Source organism: Chenopodium quinoa, unplaced genomic scaffold, assembly GCF_001683475.1.
Source record: "Chenopodium quinoa cultivar QQ74 unplaced genomic scaffold, ASM168347v1, whole genome shotgun sequence".
In the NCBI taxonomy this organism is placed as follows: domain Eukaryota; kingdom Viridiplantae; phylum Streptophyta; class Magnoliopsida; order Caryophyllales; family Amaranthaceae; genus Chenopodium; species Chenopodium quinoa.
In genome coordinates, this window is record NW_018743920.1 from 9697209 (window position 1) to 9716283 (window position 19075).

Below are 19075 nucleotides of genomic sequence, written 5' to 3' on the forward strand. Positions count from 1 at the left end.
ACTTAAAAATCTCATTCGCTAATTTTGCTTACGTGACATTTGAATTATTTAATTCTAAAAGAAATTAATAATCTCGCTCTTATTTAATTGGCCACGACTAAAATTATTTATAATCCTACATGGTGTGCTAAGAAAATTAAATCCTACGTTGCTCTCTAAAAACTGGGGAAAAAAACTCTCTTTTATATATATACTAGTTTTGTGTCAGGGCGATGCACAGATTGATGATAAAATTTTAGGATAAACTTTTTACTTGAATGTGAAATATGGTCATCTAATCCCTTTTGATAATACAAGATATTTAGACTTACAATATCATATAATAGTGTAATTTTTTGTAGTTTTGTTTGTAAGTAGATATCTATGTTGATGCCCGGATTGTTGATAAAATTTTAGGATAAAGTTTTTGGCTTGAATGATCAATAATACGATCATGTAATCTCTTTTGATAATATAGGATATTTAGACATACGTATCATATCTCTTATTTATAGAATAACGTACTTTTTATAGTTTTGTTTGTAAATAGATATCTATGTTATTATGGACTTGAAATTATTGTTATTGAATTCAAATTATTTTTACGAACTAAAAGTATTTTTATCAAACCAAATTTATTTTTACTGATTGAAACTTATTTTAGTGATTCCCTAATTTTTTTAAATATATTAAATAATAATGTATTTTGTATGTGGCTAACCACACCATCTGGCCGCTGGACAAAGTAACCCCTATAAAATTGATCGAGTAACCCCTGTAATACTAAATGAGTAACCTCTAACACTAACTAAGTAACCCCTATCTATTACATGATTGAGTAACCACTATAACACTGACCAAGTAACCCCTATAGCACTAAAAAAGTAACTCTGATATTTTAACAGTTGGTGATACGGTTTGGCCAGCTACGTATAAAAGTTTGTGATTAAATATATTTTAAATGGATCTTATTTTAAAGAACTTTTTAAAAAGAATTTGATGATGGAAATAGAATTGAGTTATAGGATATTTATTAAAAGTTATGATTATTTTTGCATATATAAAATATTAAAATTTTATCCATAATAAAACTCTATGTAACAATTTTATCTTAAAAAAACCTATCCAGAGATCGCTTACTTAGCATCATATGTGTCACAATAATACCTATTTATCTCCTACTTGGCGCGATACTTGGCGAAAAACTGGAATGTCAAGTGTCACTAGCTCGTGGTCTGGCTGCGAGACCGACTTTATTTATTAGTGACCAGTTTTGTGCTCGGACGATGCCAGATGGTTACCGACTTTTTGGATTGAATGTTAAATACTATCATATAATCTCTTTTGATAATGAAGGATATATATTTAAACATATTGAATTGAAATATATTTTATTAAACTATTTTTTTTTTAATTGAACTAAAAGTATTTTTACCAAAACAAAAATTATTTTTCTTTATTTTCACTAAATTCTATTATTTTTGTAAATAAATTAAATATATTATAAATTGATCTTGTTTTAAAGAACTTTTCAAAATGAATTTTATGATGGAAATAAAACCGAATTATAAGATATTTATTAAAAGTTAGGAATAATTTTTTATATATGAAATACTAGAAGTATATCGATACTAAAACTCTATACAACTTTTTTATCTTTAAAAATCTATCCAAACTTCGCTTACTAAGCATCATATGTGTCACAATAATACCTATTTATTGAATGCCAAGTATCGCTGTCTCGTGGCATGGCTGCGAGACCGACTTTATATATTGGATTGTGACACATATGTTGCTAAATAAGCGATTCTTGGATAGGATTTTTTAAGATAAAGAAATATTGTATAGAGTTTTATTATCACTATACTTCTAATATTTCATATATACAAAATTAATCATAACTTTTAATAAATATATCATATAACTCAGTTTTATTTCCATCATAAATTTCCTTTTAAATAGTTCTTTAAAACAAAGTTCATTTATAATATATTTAATTTAGTTAAAAAATAATAGAGAATCAGTAAAAATAAGTTTTAATCAATAAAAACAATTTTGGTTTGGTAAAAATACTTTTGGTTTAGTAAAAATAATTTAAATTCAATAACAATAATTTAAGTCAATAATAACGTAGATATCTATTTACAAAAAAAAATACAAATTAAATACACTATTATATGATATTGTATGTCTAAATATCTTACATTATCAAAATAGATTATATGCCTATATTTAACATTTAAGCCAAAAGTTTATCCTAAAATTTTATCAACAATCTGGACATCGTCCGAGCACAAAACTAATATCATATTACTATTAAATAAAGCCGGTTACGCAGCCAAGTCACGAGACAATGACACTTGACATTCCAATTTTCGTCAAGTGTCGAACCACATAAGCGACAAATAGATATTATTGTGATTAGATTAGATTGGATAGATTTGTTTAGGATAAAAAAACAATATACATAAAATAATTTATAATTCTTTTGAAAAAAATTTATATTCTTATTGGCAATGGAATTTTACTTATATCAACACATCACATTAGATTAGATGCCAGATTAGATTGGATAGATTTGTTTAGGATATAAACAAAGTATACATAAAATAATTTATAATTCTTTTGAAAAAAATTTATTATAGAATTTTACTTATAGCAACACACCACATATTATAATTAATATGAATATCCAATTAACAATAGAATTTTACTCTTATACAAATAACCACATAATTATAATTATAAATATGGCCATGTATCATTATTATTATTTTAGTCTATCATTGATTTATCATTATCAAAGCTATTGAATCAGGTATTCTTTATATTCGGTTGTAATATTTTTGTGTATATTTGTGATTTTGTTTATGAAATTAAAGAAGTAAAAAACTACTAAAATTAGGACACAACAGAAACGGTATAATACAAGGGAATCTTGAAGTGAATTCAGATCAATTTTAGCAAGGTCTTAGAACTTTATGAGTTTTACAAAGCTCCGTAGCCCATTTACCAGCCATTTTTTATAAATGATCTAATTAAACCAATAATATAATCCGTTGATTTTATGTGTTAAGAAAATAATTACTTTTAACCTTTTTTTTTTTCGACGCACTCTTCTTTTCACAAAATGATACATCCCTCTATTATTTGTCCCATTGAAATTAAGCCCTATGTCGACATAGAACTTTGATAAACAATATCTTAATTATATATATATTTTTTATTTATGTATGATTCACAAACATTGGTCATAGTAGACCAAGTGAATATAGTGCAACTTACAAAAAGAGAAAATAATAACAAACGTGAAAAAACAATAATAGGTAGTATTTCTACTCTCTTTTTATATCTAACATTTTAAAAAAATATAAATACTAATAATAAATTTTTTATTATTGTTATTATTATGATAATTATAATTATAATAATAATACAAAACATACCCACAAATAAGAACACTCTTTAAAATGGGTATCTGGGACAACGCATGGGGCACGTACTAGTATATATATATATATATATATATATATATATATAAAGGGGAGTTTTTTCCCAAGATTTTAGAGAACCACGTAGGATTTTAATTTTTTAAAAACTATTAGAGCGCCATATAGGATTATTATTTTTAGAGCGTTACGTATAGGATTATTATTTTAAAGCACTACGTAGGATTAAAATTAAAGGTTTAAATTTATTATAAAAATAAAATATTATCTTTTAAAATTGAAAATTTTATCTAAGAGAAAAGAAACAATTTATTTTATTTTGTATATATACAAAAATACTACTAAACTTAAAAAATGAAATTCACGTTCAATTGATTTTTACAAAAAAAAAATGGATTAGATAAAAAAAAATAATGAAATATGAGAAGCGATTATAATAAAATATATTTTAAAAAAATACTAATAAAAAAAAATATGAAATCATGTTTAATTATAAAAAAAAAATATCAGTTTTGGATTAGATATAAAAAATAAGAAAAAACCATTGAAATTAAAAATATATCCTTTCTATATTTCCAGCAAAAAAAAAATATATATATATATGTTCATCATTTATCTTTTATTCGGCTTCTACGTTAATAAATTTATCATATCTGATAAACTTTATCACCACTTTAAATCCAGTATTTTTTCAATCCTATATAAACTCATCTAATGTTACACACAAATAAACGTAAAAATTTTGCAGGCAAAGAAGCATATTTTAGAATTTGAATACCATAAAATTCTTGAATGCGATGAACAATGATCATAATTAAGAAGTCAATCATAACTCATAAGTGTTAATTTTGCAATTCAAGGGATCGGGTTTAATTACGCAACCTATCAACTGACACGATCAACGATTGATTTACAATGGATGATGGAAACCTAGAAGATTTAAAATTTATTTGTATATGTGTGAACCTTAATTGTATACATTAAAAAAAAAGTAGTAATATTATGTATTAATATTTTGCTATTTCGATTAAATATTAAATGTTAAGTTTAACTATGAATAAAACCTGTGCATTGCACGGGTTTAAATCTAGTAAAATAGACCGATAACCTTGATTTTACCTTATAATAATAACAATGGATTAGAACTAATTATCCAAAAAATGAAAGTAAATCGAACACATTCTTTCACTTATTAGAGTAAATAAATAAATGAAAAAAAAAGTGGCAACTAATAATGTTATTAGAGATTTGACATGTAGGTAATACTTTCTCTGTCCCATAATACATGACACAATTAATATTGCACACATGTTAATACATTAGTTTGACTTTATTTTTATATAATTAAATATTAATAAAAATTATATTATGAACTTTATATTAATACTAATCTTACAACATATTTTTATGATAAAATATGTTTTTATTATGTTAGTAAAAAATTGTGGTCAAAGCTAATACATAAATAAGTAATACTGTTCATTCAAAAAAAAAAAAAAAAAGTAATACTGTAATATATATATATATATATATATATATATATATATATATATACTTTTTGTCAAATTAAAAAAATACTTATAATAATTTCTCTGTCTCACAAATATTACAACAAGGATGAAATCACGCATCATAAAACACATTTTATATGCTAAATATCTATAATTATATAAGAGTAAAAATTATAAAAAGTTGATATTGTGAAAGTATTTTACGATACGAATCTAACAAGATCCCACATGACTATATTTTACTTTACGTATAAATCATAATATGCGGTCAAACAAGCTTGATGAATAGTGTAAATTTTCAGTTGTTGCAATATTATTAGAGGATGTAAGAGTTTTGTTTAAAATCTTTAAATTAATTTGTCTTCATTAATATTGAAGAAATCAGTGTTATATTTTCAGAAATGACAGCATATAGAATTTTTAAGTCTTTTTTTTTGGTTATCGCGCAATACTATATTACAAATAAAAAGACAACAAAATTGTATTGATGAAGACAGTGGAAATCCAAATTTTCAGATACGGTAGTTTGCATTTTCAGGCTTTGCAAAATGGGGTGGAAATGAAACTTCGATACATGTGTAATAATCCATAAATGATTATGATAACAGTAAGCCGTTTACATTTACATAAACTTTAGAATTAATTTCACCCAAATCACAATGTCACAATCTACTTGATAGAGCTCTCCTTATATATTTAAAATATATACTTGTATATAATTTTTTATACCTAGCTAGTTTGGTTCAACATTTTATTATTATTTTTTTAAAATCATCAACTTTAATAGGCTACTCAACTAAAAAAATGTAAGATGAAACATTGATTGGGCTTATTACAAGTGGACTAAACTTCCTTTTTTTCAATGAATCCAGCCCAAACCTATTTTCAGTTAATGAAGTTTATCACCATACTTCGTACCTAAGTGAAATCTATACTAATATTTTTATAACAGAAACTTTTGCAAGTCATACAAAGTGTCACGTGACATTTCCCTAATATCCATTTGTAGTTAAATATTGTTATATTTTTTTATTACTTTAAATGAAACCTTTTCACTCATGCCTTTTCATCATATAGTTTCTGATTTCCTTAGATGAATGTACTCTTTCAATGCTTATTATGAATCTTGGTGGCCTCTAATAATAGTTACGAAATTTCAATTTCTAACTATGATACTCATTATCAATTGAAATTCTCTTCCTTCTCTCCATTTTATTTTCATGTTTAAAATTTATTTTCCTTCCTATTTTTCTATTTTGAATTTTACAACATTACACCGCAATTTAGTTGATTTCCTTTCGTCATACGAAGTAATTCTCTAATTTGAATCATTCAACCTTACACCGCAATTGAGTCGATTTCATAATTTTGTAAGATCATTTGGCCAAATTTTGTATTGATCATACTTTCATCAAATTTGTCACGAAAAGGTTTGTATTCTCTAAGTTTGATTCCCTCTTTTTTTTTTCAATTTGCAATTTACAATTTTAATTTCAATTATTAATATTACGATAAATTAAACTTCCTATTTTTCTATTTTGAATTTTACAACATTACACCGCAATTTAGTTGATTTCCTTCCGTCATACGAAGTATTTCTCTAATTTGAATCATTCAACCTTACACCGCAATTGAGTCGATTTCATAATTTTGTAAGATCATTTGGCCAAATTTTGTATTGATCATACTTTCATCAAATTTGTCACGAAAAGGTTTGTTTTTGCTCTAAGTTTAATCCCTCTTTTTTTTTTCAATTTGCAATTTACAATTTTAATTTCAATTATAAATATTGCGATAAATTAAACTTTTTGTATGGATATTCAAAATTTATGACTTAATGATGCTATAGTTTTATAAATTTGAATATTTGTTGGGTCTTTAAAATCGGTGAATATTATTTTTGCAAAATCAATCATGTTCATGCATTAATTTTTTTGGAAAATTCCTAAGTACTACTTCGTATATAGCCAAGTCTCCAAGATACTACTTCATATATAGAAGTTGGTAAAATCTATTTATCCTGCTTTTGTAATTTGAAATTTTAAAATTTGAGGGTTTTCAAGTTTCTTGTATTACTTTATTGGTTGTTAACAAATTATACATGTAATACCCCGTATTTTTATGCGTATTTTAATTGAAATAAGTATTTATTAAAGTATTTAAATGATTCGAAATGAATTATTTGTGGAGTTTCATTAATTTAAAAAGAACTATTTTAATTAAAAGTTTATTTTTAATTATTTAACAATCTTGAAAATATTTTATTTCATGATTTGGAAACTTTGGGGCATATTATTTTATAAAAGGAAATTTTAAAGTCAATGAGTTTTTAAAGAAAGTCAAAATACTAGTTTGACGAGGAAAGAGATCATTAAGGGTAAAAAGGGAATTTAAGTTTATGAGGGTTTTAGAAAAGAGAGTATAAATACCCATCACATGGGCAAAATTAAACTTTGCCCAAGGTGGAGAATACCCAAAGGTAACTCTCTTTCTCTATCCTCTTATTTTTCTCTTAATTTTTCCCCTTTCCCTTTTATTTTAATTTTAATTTTTTTTTTCACCACCACCACCACACACACCTCACAGTGGTCGGTTGTCGCCGCCAGCAGCAGCAGCCTTGGGAGGTGGCGCCAACCACCTTCCCTTTCTTCCCTCTTGCGCGTGCGTGTATTTGTAAAAAAAAAAAAAAAAAAAAATTATCTTTTGTTTTTAATCCTAATCTAGCCTTGATCTAATTATTGTTATTGGGTTTTGTGATGATTTTATGATGTTTGATGATAAGTATTTTGTATATAAATTTTCAGATTTGGTTTAAATTAAAAAGCGTCAAATTATAAACCCTAGGTTTTTAAGTTTATGTATATTGATGGAAATTGTTTATGGGTGATTTAAATTATTGAAATAAGTGTTTTAAAACACAATTACAGCAATTATAGATGGTTTAATAAACCTGGAATTTTTATATATAAGCCATAATCATGTTTCTTGAAAGGATTTTTAATTACCATTAATTTGGAATAAAAGTAAGAGTTTTAAATTAAATTTCAGCTTGTTTTAGAGGGTTTAGGAGTGATTTAAAGAGTGTATATATTGCTTGAAATTTGTGGGGAATAGGTATTGATGCCTCTTTGTAATTTTGGTTTGTAGGAGACTTCCAAGTGAGTGATTTTATTTAGTCATGGCGATTTTGAGATCATATTCAAGGTACGTTTGCGTACTTGGTAATTATTTGAATATGTAGAAGCATGCTAGGCTTTATTTAATTAATTCCAAGTAGTATCATGATAGGTGTTGGATGGAATTTGTTGATTGGATTGATGTTGGTAAATGATTTGTGATGTATGAATTGTTTATGATGAATTGGTGATTGGAATTAATTATGTTGGTATGTTGATTATGAACCATACTTTTATTGTTAGCATGATAGAGAGCATGTTTAATTAAACTAAATGTTTAATTTGGTTTGAAATATGAAAAGGGAATTTTATTATGGTTCATATAATTTTTATTGATGCTTTAAGCATGGGAATTGAGCTATCAAGTGGCTTAGTACACAGGATTAAATTATATTACAGTGCTTATGTGCACTTAAGGTATTTCTAACACCGAGGGATAGGATTTGCGGTGCATTATGCGTTTAAGGTGTCTTTGACACCGAGGTATATTAAAAAGGGTTCAACAATTGAATTTATGTGGTCACTAATTATTCAAGAACTAAAGTGGTATGTTTGATTGCTTGAGTGAAGTATCACTACTAGAAAACAGGTCATTTTCGACAGAAAAATTTTGTCGGAAACACCCTCAATTCCGTCGGAAAACCTGTTTTCGACGGAAATTTCGTCGAAACAGGTTGTCGTAAACATGTTTGTAGGAAAAATGGTCTTTTCCGTCGGAAATTCCGTCGAAACAGTGTTTTTCGACGGAATTTTCTCGTTGGAAGAGGTTTTCCGGCCACCGGAATGTCCGTCGGAAACGTCCGACGGAATTCAAATCCGCCGGAAACTTCCGACGGAATTTCCCTCGGAATTTGCTACAAAAAATAAAATAAAAAACACGCCCTGCCACCTCCGGCACCACCACCCACACCCAAACCCCCATCCCCTCCCCACCCAGACCAGACCCCCTAGTAACATCAACCACCACCACCTTAACCCACCTAACCTTAACCCACCAGACCCCACTTCACCACCAACCAAAACCCTCTAACCCAAACCATAACCCCCCACGCCTAACCACACCCAGAACCCCCCCTCTCCACCCAGACCACCACCCACACCCAGACCCCCCTCCCTACCCAGACCAGACCCCCCCACCCAGACCACCAAACCCCCCCAAATCCCCCCTCCCCACCCAGACCAGACCCCCCACCCTGACCAAAACTGACAAAATTGAAAAAAAACCCCGAATCGAAAAAAAAAACCCAAATCGAAAGTTAACAAATACCAAATCAAAAATTAACAAAAATCAAATCGATAATTAACAAAAACCAAATCGAAAATTACAAAACAAATCCATAACACCCAAATCGTACAATAAATTCAGAAATCCGAAAAAAATACACAAAAAAATTAAAATCGAACAAAATAAATATATATACAATTGTATTCTGAAATTAATAAAAAAAAATTTACAATGTGTCGTCGTTGTTGGTTGTCGTTGCTGCTGGTGTCGTTGCGGTGGTAGGTGGTGTTGTCGTTGTTGCTGCTGGTCTTGTGGTGATCGAAGAGGACGAAGAGGAGATGGATCGGAGCGTGAGATGAAAACAGAATACAAAGAAGGAGAAGGAAGGAGAAAGAGAAAGGAAAGAAGAGGAGATGGAGCGTGAGATGAACACAGAAGAGGAAATAGAAGAGAGAGAAAGAAAAGAGGAAAGAGGAGAAGAGAGAGAAAGAGAAATGAGGCAATAGTGGCGGAATTTTGGGTTATTAGGGTTTTTTGGGTTTTTAGGTTTGTTTTTTTTAATTATTTAATTATATTCCGACGGAATTTTCCGTCGGAAAATTAATTTTCCGATTCCGTCGGAAACTTCCGACGGATTTTATTTCCGCCGAAACATTAAGTTTCCGACAGATATTCCGTTGGAAAGCCCATAAATTCCGACGGAATTTTATTCCGTAGGAAATCCGTCGTAAATTTCCTACGGAATAAAATTCCGTCGGAATTTACGACGGAAAAACATGTTCGTCGGATTGGTCCATCGTAAATCGACCTATTTCTAGTAGTGTATGATGTATGATTGTGTTATGATTTGAGAGTCATCACCAAGTATAATAATATGTAAACAACGTAAAGTGAAAGAGATTACGCACCAAAACTCTTGGATCGTATATACCTCGAGTATGGACATGTGGGGGGAGTTATGGGGTTTTATATTCAACCATGACTTCTACTGGGAGTACAGGACGCTGTATTTTCCTTTTTATTTATTTTATGCGCAGGATGTCCAGTCACTTCATGTGACATTTGCCTACCCGGTTAGCTCCCGGTATAGTTTACCTCAATTTATTTGGGGTTGATATTTGGTGGGAAACCCATTGGATGCGTAATCAAATTAAATAAGCAATTTATTTATTTATTTATTGGTTGGTCGTTTGGTATGTTGTATGCCTGTAAACAGGTGCAACAAGGTAAGTTGTGTGATGATAGGATGAAAGTATGTTAGTGTGTTTTTATTACGCATATGTACTAGCATTGCTGATTGTGTGTTGTATGTTTGTTTGGCCTTGTCTTTACCTTGGCCCTACGATGACCCATTTCTAATGGCGAGTAGTGGGGACAAGTAGAGAGAAGTTTTTTTAGGTGATGAAGCATTTTTATGATGGGCATGAGTGAATAGCGAATCATACTTAGTTTCCATAGGAATATGATATGTTTTATTTGCTTTGAATATTATTTATTTTATTATGCTCGTGAGACTAACGCAAAGATTTTCAGTATTGTTTGGTTTTAAGGGCCTACAATGGTTCCAAGTTGTAGATTGACTTTGTTTGATTTTACTTTCTTTTGGTTTGACTTTTTAAGTTGACTTGTTTTTAAATAGTTTTAAAGATAGCCTTCCGCTGTGTGTGTGTTTGATATTTGCCTTAGCCATTTTCACGGTGGCAGTATGTCTTGGATTTTCCTATTTCGTATTTTAAAAGGGCAAAATAGGTATTTTTAAAGGAAATGAATTTCTAGGGTGTTACAATACATTAATTATACAACTATATAACAAACAAAATAGGTCAAAAAAAATATCAGAGATACACAATGAATATCGGAGACCTAAATAAATTATGAATAATACAAAACGTAAACATAAACTAATTTAATAAAGTAAAAATATAAATAAAGTAGAATTGTGAACTAAAGGTAGTTGATCACCAATCTTATGGTTGTTATTTTCAAGGTAGAAAAAACATAGAATTATATAAAAATTATCTTTGTGTCGTATAACATCATTTCCAAAGAAGTTGTTTCATTAAAACAAGCTTTTGAAGGTACAATCCATAACCTAATTACTCTAGCATGTATAACTACATGCTCATTGGTAGCACTAATATTGTTAATTGAACACTGATTTGTTGTCATAATAAAAAGATGTTTGTGGCTCCTAAACACATTTATTAATAAATTTATTTACATAGTATAAATTATTCAAGCTTAACAAAAAAAAAGGTTTGGGTTAACTAAGTTTAGTAGTATGAAAAATTATTAGAAGAATTTACTTATGAAACTTATATTATAAGATTATTATTTTGTGAAGATATTGTGCATGTATAGGAAAGATATTGTAATATTAAGATAATGTATGTGTCCCATCTAATAGTAATGATTCATCAAATAAAAAAAAATCTAATTGTAATGATATTGTAATAAATTTTAGAAAGTGTGATTATATACACGTGTATATTAAAGAATCAATTTCTTCAAAAAGAAAAAAATATTAAAGAATCAACTTATTATAATTTCGAATCAATATATTCATTGTTATATAATGTTTAATATCCTATTATGATATTTTTATGTTTAAAATATTTTAATTAAAATATATTCAAATTATATACTCCCTCGTTTCCTGAAAGTTCGACTCACTTTGTAATTACGCGGTCTTCAATGAACATCTTTGACCATGAATATCTTCAGCTATGTATAAGTGGAAATTATAAAAAGTTGATATTTGAAAAATTTATAATAAGGGGAATCTAATAAGATCCCTCATGCTAATTTAAATCTATTGTATAAATTATAACATGTGGTTAAAGTTATTTTATATTTGACCACATGAATAATAAGTGAGTCGGACTTTCAGAAATGGAGGTAGTACTTGATATATATAATTAAAAAACTTATAGTAAAATATTTTATATAAGGAATGAAATAGTTTTGGGAGGAAAAATGACAACACCAGGAAGTGAACGTGTCATTCCTGATGTCTGTTTTAGTATTATGTGATCGATTGAATTTTAATATTATGTTTCAAATTTCTTTTCTATTCATAATTCTAGATTATGCAAGCTAATTTTTTTTTTATTTTCTTAAAAAAAAAAACTCCCAAACCTTTTCAATCTTCATTTTTTGTCTCTTCTTGGTTTTCCTTTATGTCCCAAACGTTTTGATTTTTTTTTTTTGGTTGGTTGTGTATTTCAATATTATTTTTGCTAAAATTTGAAACAAAACGATGAAGCAAAATTTTATATATTGGCAGAGTTATTTTTTTTTGCTTGATGCAATGTATTACTTAATTTTACATATGATATGATGTATTATTTTCCTGTTAAGAATATATTGCATTATATTTACTTACGTATTATTACATTTTAATTTACTAAAAAAGTGTGATTTATATTTATCAATGTATTTGATTTTCTTTCAAAAAAAAAGTTTTTGTTAAAAAAAAAAGTCGAAATACATATATTTAGACAAAAAGATTATTCTATGCATCGCACGGGCTAAATACTTTAATTGTTAAAGTACACTCTTTTCAAACAGTAGGCGTGGGTGTTCCACATTCCATAAAAGAAGACGGAGCTAAATATCTTACCCCTCTAGCCCTCTATCCCGTGATTTTTGAGCCAATTTCCTTTTCAGTCTCTTTTGATTTTGCCTCATATTATTTTTGACATATGGGACCATATCTTTACTCTCACAAGTACCCAATCTTACCACTTTTCTTTTTTATCGTTTTTTTTGCAACCAAAAATTAATAAAGCAATTTATCATTATGGAGAAAAAAAAAAAAAGAGACGGAGAGTATAATTCTAAAATGAAACCTGTTAATGACGGGGACCACACAATTCGTGCAATTCCCGTTTCTATATTGGGTGGAACAGAGACCCTGAATAAATTAATAGAATCATGGACATGAAATCATTAAATTTAGAGCCTCCAATTTAAACTTTTTCCATCACAAGTAGGCAGCTAATACTACTAGGCGTCTAGGCTAGCCTACTAGCACGGGGGAGGAGAGAGAAAGGTAGCTTGTTCATGATACAGAACGACACTCACTACTCATCACTCAAAACCACATAGAAGAAACCGCATTCATTCATTCATTCACCAGATAATACAGTAATAATAGAGTAATAGTACTAGTACGGTTTTTTTTTTGGCATTTTCTTTGTCTTTTGTTAATTTGTTGTTTCTTACTTCATGCCTCTCTTTCTCTCTCGTTTTCAAGTATTTTTCTGGGTAATGTGCATAAAAATAAATTGCATACGTGCAAGAAAACACTTGTATTGCTCATTTCCCTTGATTGTTATAAGGGTTAAAATAAACCAACAAAGTGAAATTTGGAAGCAACCTCAACTATTATATCTCTTCTATACTCCTTTTTTTTCCAACCTTTATTTTTTGACCTTTTTTCATATATGGCTATGTGACAAATACTCCACCAACCCATCATTTTTAAAGATTAAAATTAGAGAGGGAAATACAAGGCTAATTATGCTTAGTGTATATGTAATTATGTAAGCAAACCGACCGCAAAAAACTTTTATGAGGCAATATTTGTATACCTAGCTACTGTAATTAAAGTGAGGATCGGAGAGAGAGAAATTAGAAGATCTCAACTCACAAGGAAACCTTAAGAAAGCAGGATAAAACCAAGCCAACGTAATACACCAACTAATATTTATAGATTTGTCATTGGGCCTGACTATACTAAGGATGAAACTACGACGTACTCTATCACCTCTATCTATGAGCATTTATTTAATTATGTGGAGTATTATAGAGGGATATTTATAATTAAATTAATTAAGGGTGATTTGACGTGTGTCACATCTTAGGTTAATTGATAACAATATATCACTTGTTTTTTTTTTTTTGTTTAACATAATTTTTAAGATCGAAAACGAATTAAAATAGAAAGATAATGACACGTACTTAATATATTATGTATTAATGTATTATTCCTTATCTATGCTTATGCTACTCCACTAATTTGTTTATTAATGTAGCAACATTATTAATATTGCTATACCTATATAAATAGCTACTAACTACACATTATTGTACATTTTCGTAGAGAGGATAATAGTACGAATAAGCAAAATAAATACCAATGATGCATGCATGATTTCATTGGAGACGAGGACTACTGAAGGGAAAATTAATTATTTAATTAATACTATAAGAAAATTAGTAATAAACATAGGGGATCTTTGGTGGGTCTTGCCACTAATCATTGTAGAATAAAATATTATGAACATAAAATCCATAAGATATTATAAACAGGGAAAATTCATAAAATTAAGCATATGCTATTTGTAAGCAAGCCAACGGTTGGCTATTGGTCTTTTTCAATGAGTTGATGGTTTTCTCTCTCTCTCTCTCTCTCTTTTTTTTTTTCTCTCTCTTCCTTTTTTCTTTTTTTCCACTAGAATAAATTTAAAGTAAGGACAAATAATCAAACAGAAAGATTATAATATATTGTGCTACCTTTGCCTTTCAAAAAAAAAAAAAAAAAAAAAATCAAACAGAAAGATTATAATTAAATTATTAATTGATTAATTTAATTTCATAAATACTTTCTTTTTGTAATTGCCTGCCCCTCTTTTGTTATCTTTCTCAGTTTCTCTTTAATTTCTTTGTGGTGTTGTTGTCATTGAAAAGATAGGGGGTAGGAGAGAGAAAGCAAATAGAATAGCGAGCAAATTCATATGCTATATTATACTATACCCTCTTGCACAAATTAAAGTGCCAAAAAGAAACCATAATCTTCAACCCAAACATGAGAAAACATAAATAACAATTGCTTTTGTTTTTATTGAAAGTCAATTATGTAAAGGAAATACTCTATAATAAGTTTTCAATCAAATTGAATGCTGAACAAGGTGTCCTCGGCACATATTTCGTGTTAAAATATGTTTCACTAGTACCACATGGTTTTTATTTATTAACACTCACACAAAAAAGTTCTGTTAACTCAATTTCAAAACCTTAAGCTCCTTGCTAGGTTATCATTCCAACAATTTTAGAAAACTCAATTCTTGCAAATGATTAAAGGTTCAAAGGTTAAGATTTTCTTTTACATCAATATTATTGTATACACCCAAAATTGTTTTTATAAAGTCAGAAATTTTAAAACAACCCTGCAAAAGTAAAATTTGCACTCAATTACATGCCTAATGCACTAATCAAAACAGCGCCAATATCAAAATCTTTGACAAATAAAGGAGAACTAAACTAGGTTAAAAGGGAGATAAAAAGAAAAAGAAAAAAACAAATCATCAAAAAAATGAAAAAAAGAAAATAAAAAGATGGCACCTGAAACTGAAGTAGTAGTAGTAGTAAAGAGAGAAAAAATAAGCACACGTGTAGATTATCATAGGAATTTTGGCATGAGGAAGTATTCCAATGGATGACTTTCTCACTCACTCACTCACTCATTCATCTGAAAATCTAATAAGCTAGGGGACCATTTTCAAAGAAAGTGAGAGATTAATTAAGATGCTGAAAAAGGGACATTTTTGATTTTAGATACACTCTAAAGCAGCAACAAACACTAGATTTTTATACTTTCCTACTTACTAAATGTTTCATCAACTTCCTTTCCTTGTTCACTGTTTAGGAAATTTTTAAGTGTTTACAAGTATATATGTATGTAGTATTGAGGAGTGAGGAGTGGAAGGATGGTTAGTCCCTCCATCTCCCCGAGGTGTGACCTAGTTTCGACTCCTTATCCCTCCTCCTGCGATAGGAGGGGGATCCCCCCGGTATGTTATTGTTATAAAAAAAATATAGTGTTAGGGCTTCCTATTCATTAGGATAAATAAGTTGGGTTCGTCTTAGCTAATAATTTATTAAACATTTATTTTATCATCTGTGTATATTTTAATTTTATTTAATACTCTTATATTTCTATTCTCTTTAGTGTTTGATCTAATTGCACACGGATTACTTCATGAGTTAAAGAGGCTAGGCAACAATTCACCTGCTGAAATTGACATTTGCTAAAAAAGGAAGACTTCAGGTTCTTCAAGTGATTACTCTTTTTCGGGTATGTCATGTAGTCTTAATTATCACTTATTTTACTCGTGTAAACTAACACTCCATCTATTTAATTTCTAACTACAGCTAATCTTGTATACAAGTATACTACGGGTATATTTGTATTAGTCCATTCAATCATCTTCTACCAAACGTAGATGTAGTACATAAAAATTAAAAAACCCCTCTAAATTGTCAAGTTAATTTCTACTAGCTGTATACCATAATACTATTATTGCATTGCATTTCCGAGATTGTCTATGACCGGAAATTAAATAAAAGATATGGAGTACTTCGTAATAATATTAAATAAAAAAAAAAATGAATCTAGCAACATAGGGAATTTTTTTTTATATACGCAATATGAAAGTTGAATTATTGGTTTTGAGAATAAAATACAAGAAAGAAGACAAATACGGAGAAGTAATAGGTATATACTCTGTGTAACAGCAGTACATATATTATTGATTGACATAACAAGAAAAATAACAAGTTAGGAAATAGTTGTATAATTATCATGTTTATTTATGGTAAATTGATAAGACTTACCAGGCACTCACGACGACAAAAGCTGCAAAATGTGAGAGAATTTCTTTGTCTAATGATAAAATAGAGCTAATGACTCAGTTAATAACATACTAATAGCAGTAATTTAAGGAATTAATGGAATGATTTTGGGTTTCTTGACGGCACCTAATTACTCTTTATTTTAAACATTACTTGCCTTAAATCACTGCTTAATAAAATAATGTTGCAAAACTTGTTGTTTAACATAATACAGTAAGAAATTAATTAGAAATCACCTGCTTGATTAGATTAATTAACCCCATAAACAATACAGTAATAAATAAAAGAAAACCCCCATAATACAAGTTATTGAGTGAACATGACTTGTTACCTGGAGAATAAGATGATCACATGTTTGAATTTTGATGGAACTTCATCTTCTACAACAATGGTTGATGATCAAATAATAATAATAATAAGTGTATACAATAAATAAATAAATAAATAAATATACGAGATTGGATTAGAAAAATAATATTATGCTTGCTTTCACATAATATATAATCACAATTTAATCCTCCAGCGTTGGACAATAATTGATCTTGAAAATAAAGTCAAATTATAAATAATTATATATATATAAAAAAAATTAAAAATAAAAATTAGGTAGTAGTTGTAGGAGGACCTACACCAGCAGTGCTAGCACCACCATCGGCATCCCCACTTCCGCTGCCACCATCACCGGACCCACCAGAAGCGAGGACTCCACTACTCCAGCTGCATCCACTGGAGTAGTGGCGGTGGGAGCGGAAGTGGAGGTAGTACTAGAAGAAGAAGCACGTTTCCGCTTCTTCTTTTCGTAAGGGATACCACGGGCTTTAGCCTGGCTCTCCCTAACCTCACGAAGGTAAATCCTTACAGCGCGTGCACCGAACGGGTTGGATTCAGGTCGCCCACCATTCTCTTCGTAAGCAGCGCGAAGACGGCCGATAAGAGCGTCAAGGCTCCCCAAGCCTGCTTAAGCGGGCAAGCACACGGAGCAGGCGGATTAGGGTGACCGAAATAAGGGCACCCGGTGATGTGTACTTTAGTCTTACCAAATTGGTCCAAATACTTGAGAAATTCTATTACATGTGCTCCACTGCACCTAGACAAAGATAGAGGAGGTTTGTGGTTTCTGAGGTATTGTAAAAAGTATTCCAGTCTCGTCTTTTTTGCGACTCGTACCTGCTTGGTGGTGTTGCGGTTGTCGTTGTTGTCGTCGTCGTCGATACCATTAACTGAACCCATCATCCACACCACCGCCGCCGCTAGATGTGCCATGGGCGAGTTCCCCTCTTTGTCCTGATGATGATCCTTCACCACCACCACCGCCTCCGGTTTCGGATGTTCCACCCCCAGTAGTATCCATAGTAGTATGATCTATATATAAATAATAATGATTAATTTCCAATGATTTTTAATATTTGTGAAATTGGGTTTTTTTTTTTTTTTTTTTTTTTTGGGGGGGGAGGGGGAGGATTTATAAGTGATGGGACGTGAAAAGGAAGAAAAGATGAATGAATAAGACGAAGCTAAGTAGTAGTATGTCGTTGGCTCCGGAGAGAGAAAGAAAGAACCAATCCCTAAAAGAGATGGAGGCCACTATCAAGACTCTTGTGAGGAAGAAAAGAAAAAAAAAAAAAAAAATTATTTTTATATTTAAAAAAAAAAAAAAAAAAATAAGAAAAAATTAAAATGGGGGAGGAAAAAAAATAGGGAGGAATTTGAGAGAAAGAGAGGGAGGTGGGAAGGTGAAGGAAAGAAGAAGAAAGAGAGGGGGTGGGATGAAGGGTGAGCTTATAAATCATCACGTGGCTTTGGCCCCCTCTAGAAGGGACATACCTATGTTCTGCACCTTTTTTTTTTTTTTTTTTTTTTTTTTTAATAAAAAAAAAAAATAAAATTTTTTTTACCATCAAAATTCTTGTGAGAGTTTTATTTTATTCATTGTCTTTTTATGTGAAATTTTACTAATTTAAGGAATGTATTTTGATTTATTAGGTTAGGTAAGGTAAGGGTCTAATGGCTAATAGCTTATAGGGGTGATTGTCATCACTTTGTCTTGTGGAAATAAGGGAGTGTCAATAGGATTATGTGCAAGTGTAACAAGTTGGG

At 29.5% G+C, this 19075-nt stretch overlaps 1 pseudogene; it reads right to left on the bottom strand.

Annotated features, from left to right (window-relative positions):
* Window positions 1–17565: 17565 nt before the first annotated feature.
* On the bottom strand, window positions 17566–18413 carry LOC110687656 (annotated as a pseudogene).
* Window positions 18414–19075: the final 662 nt, after the last annotated feature.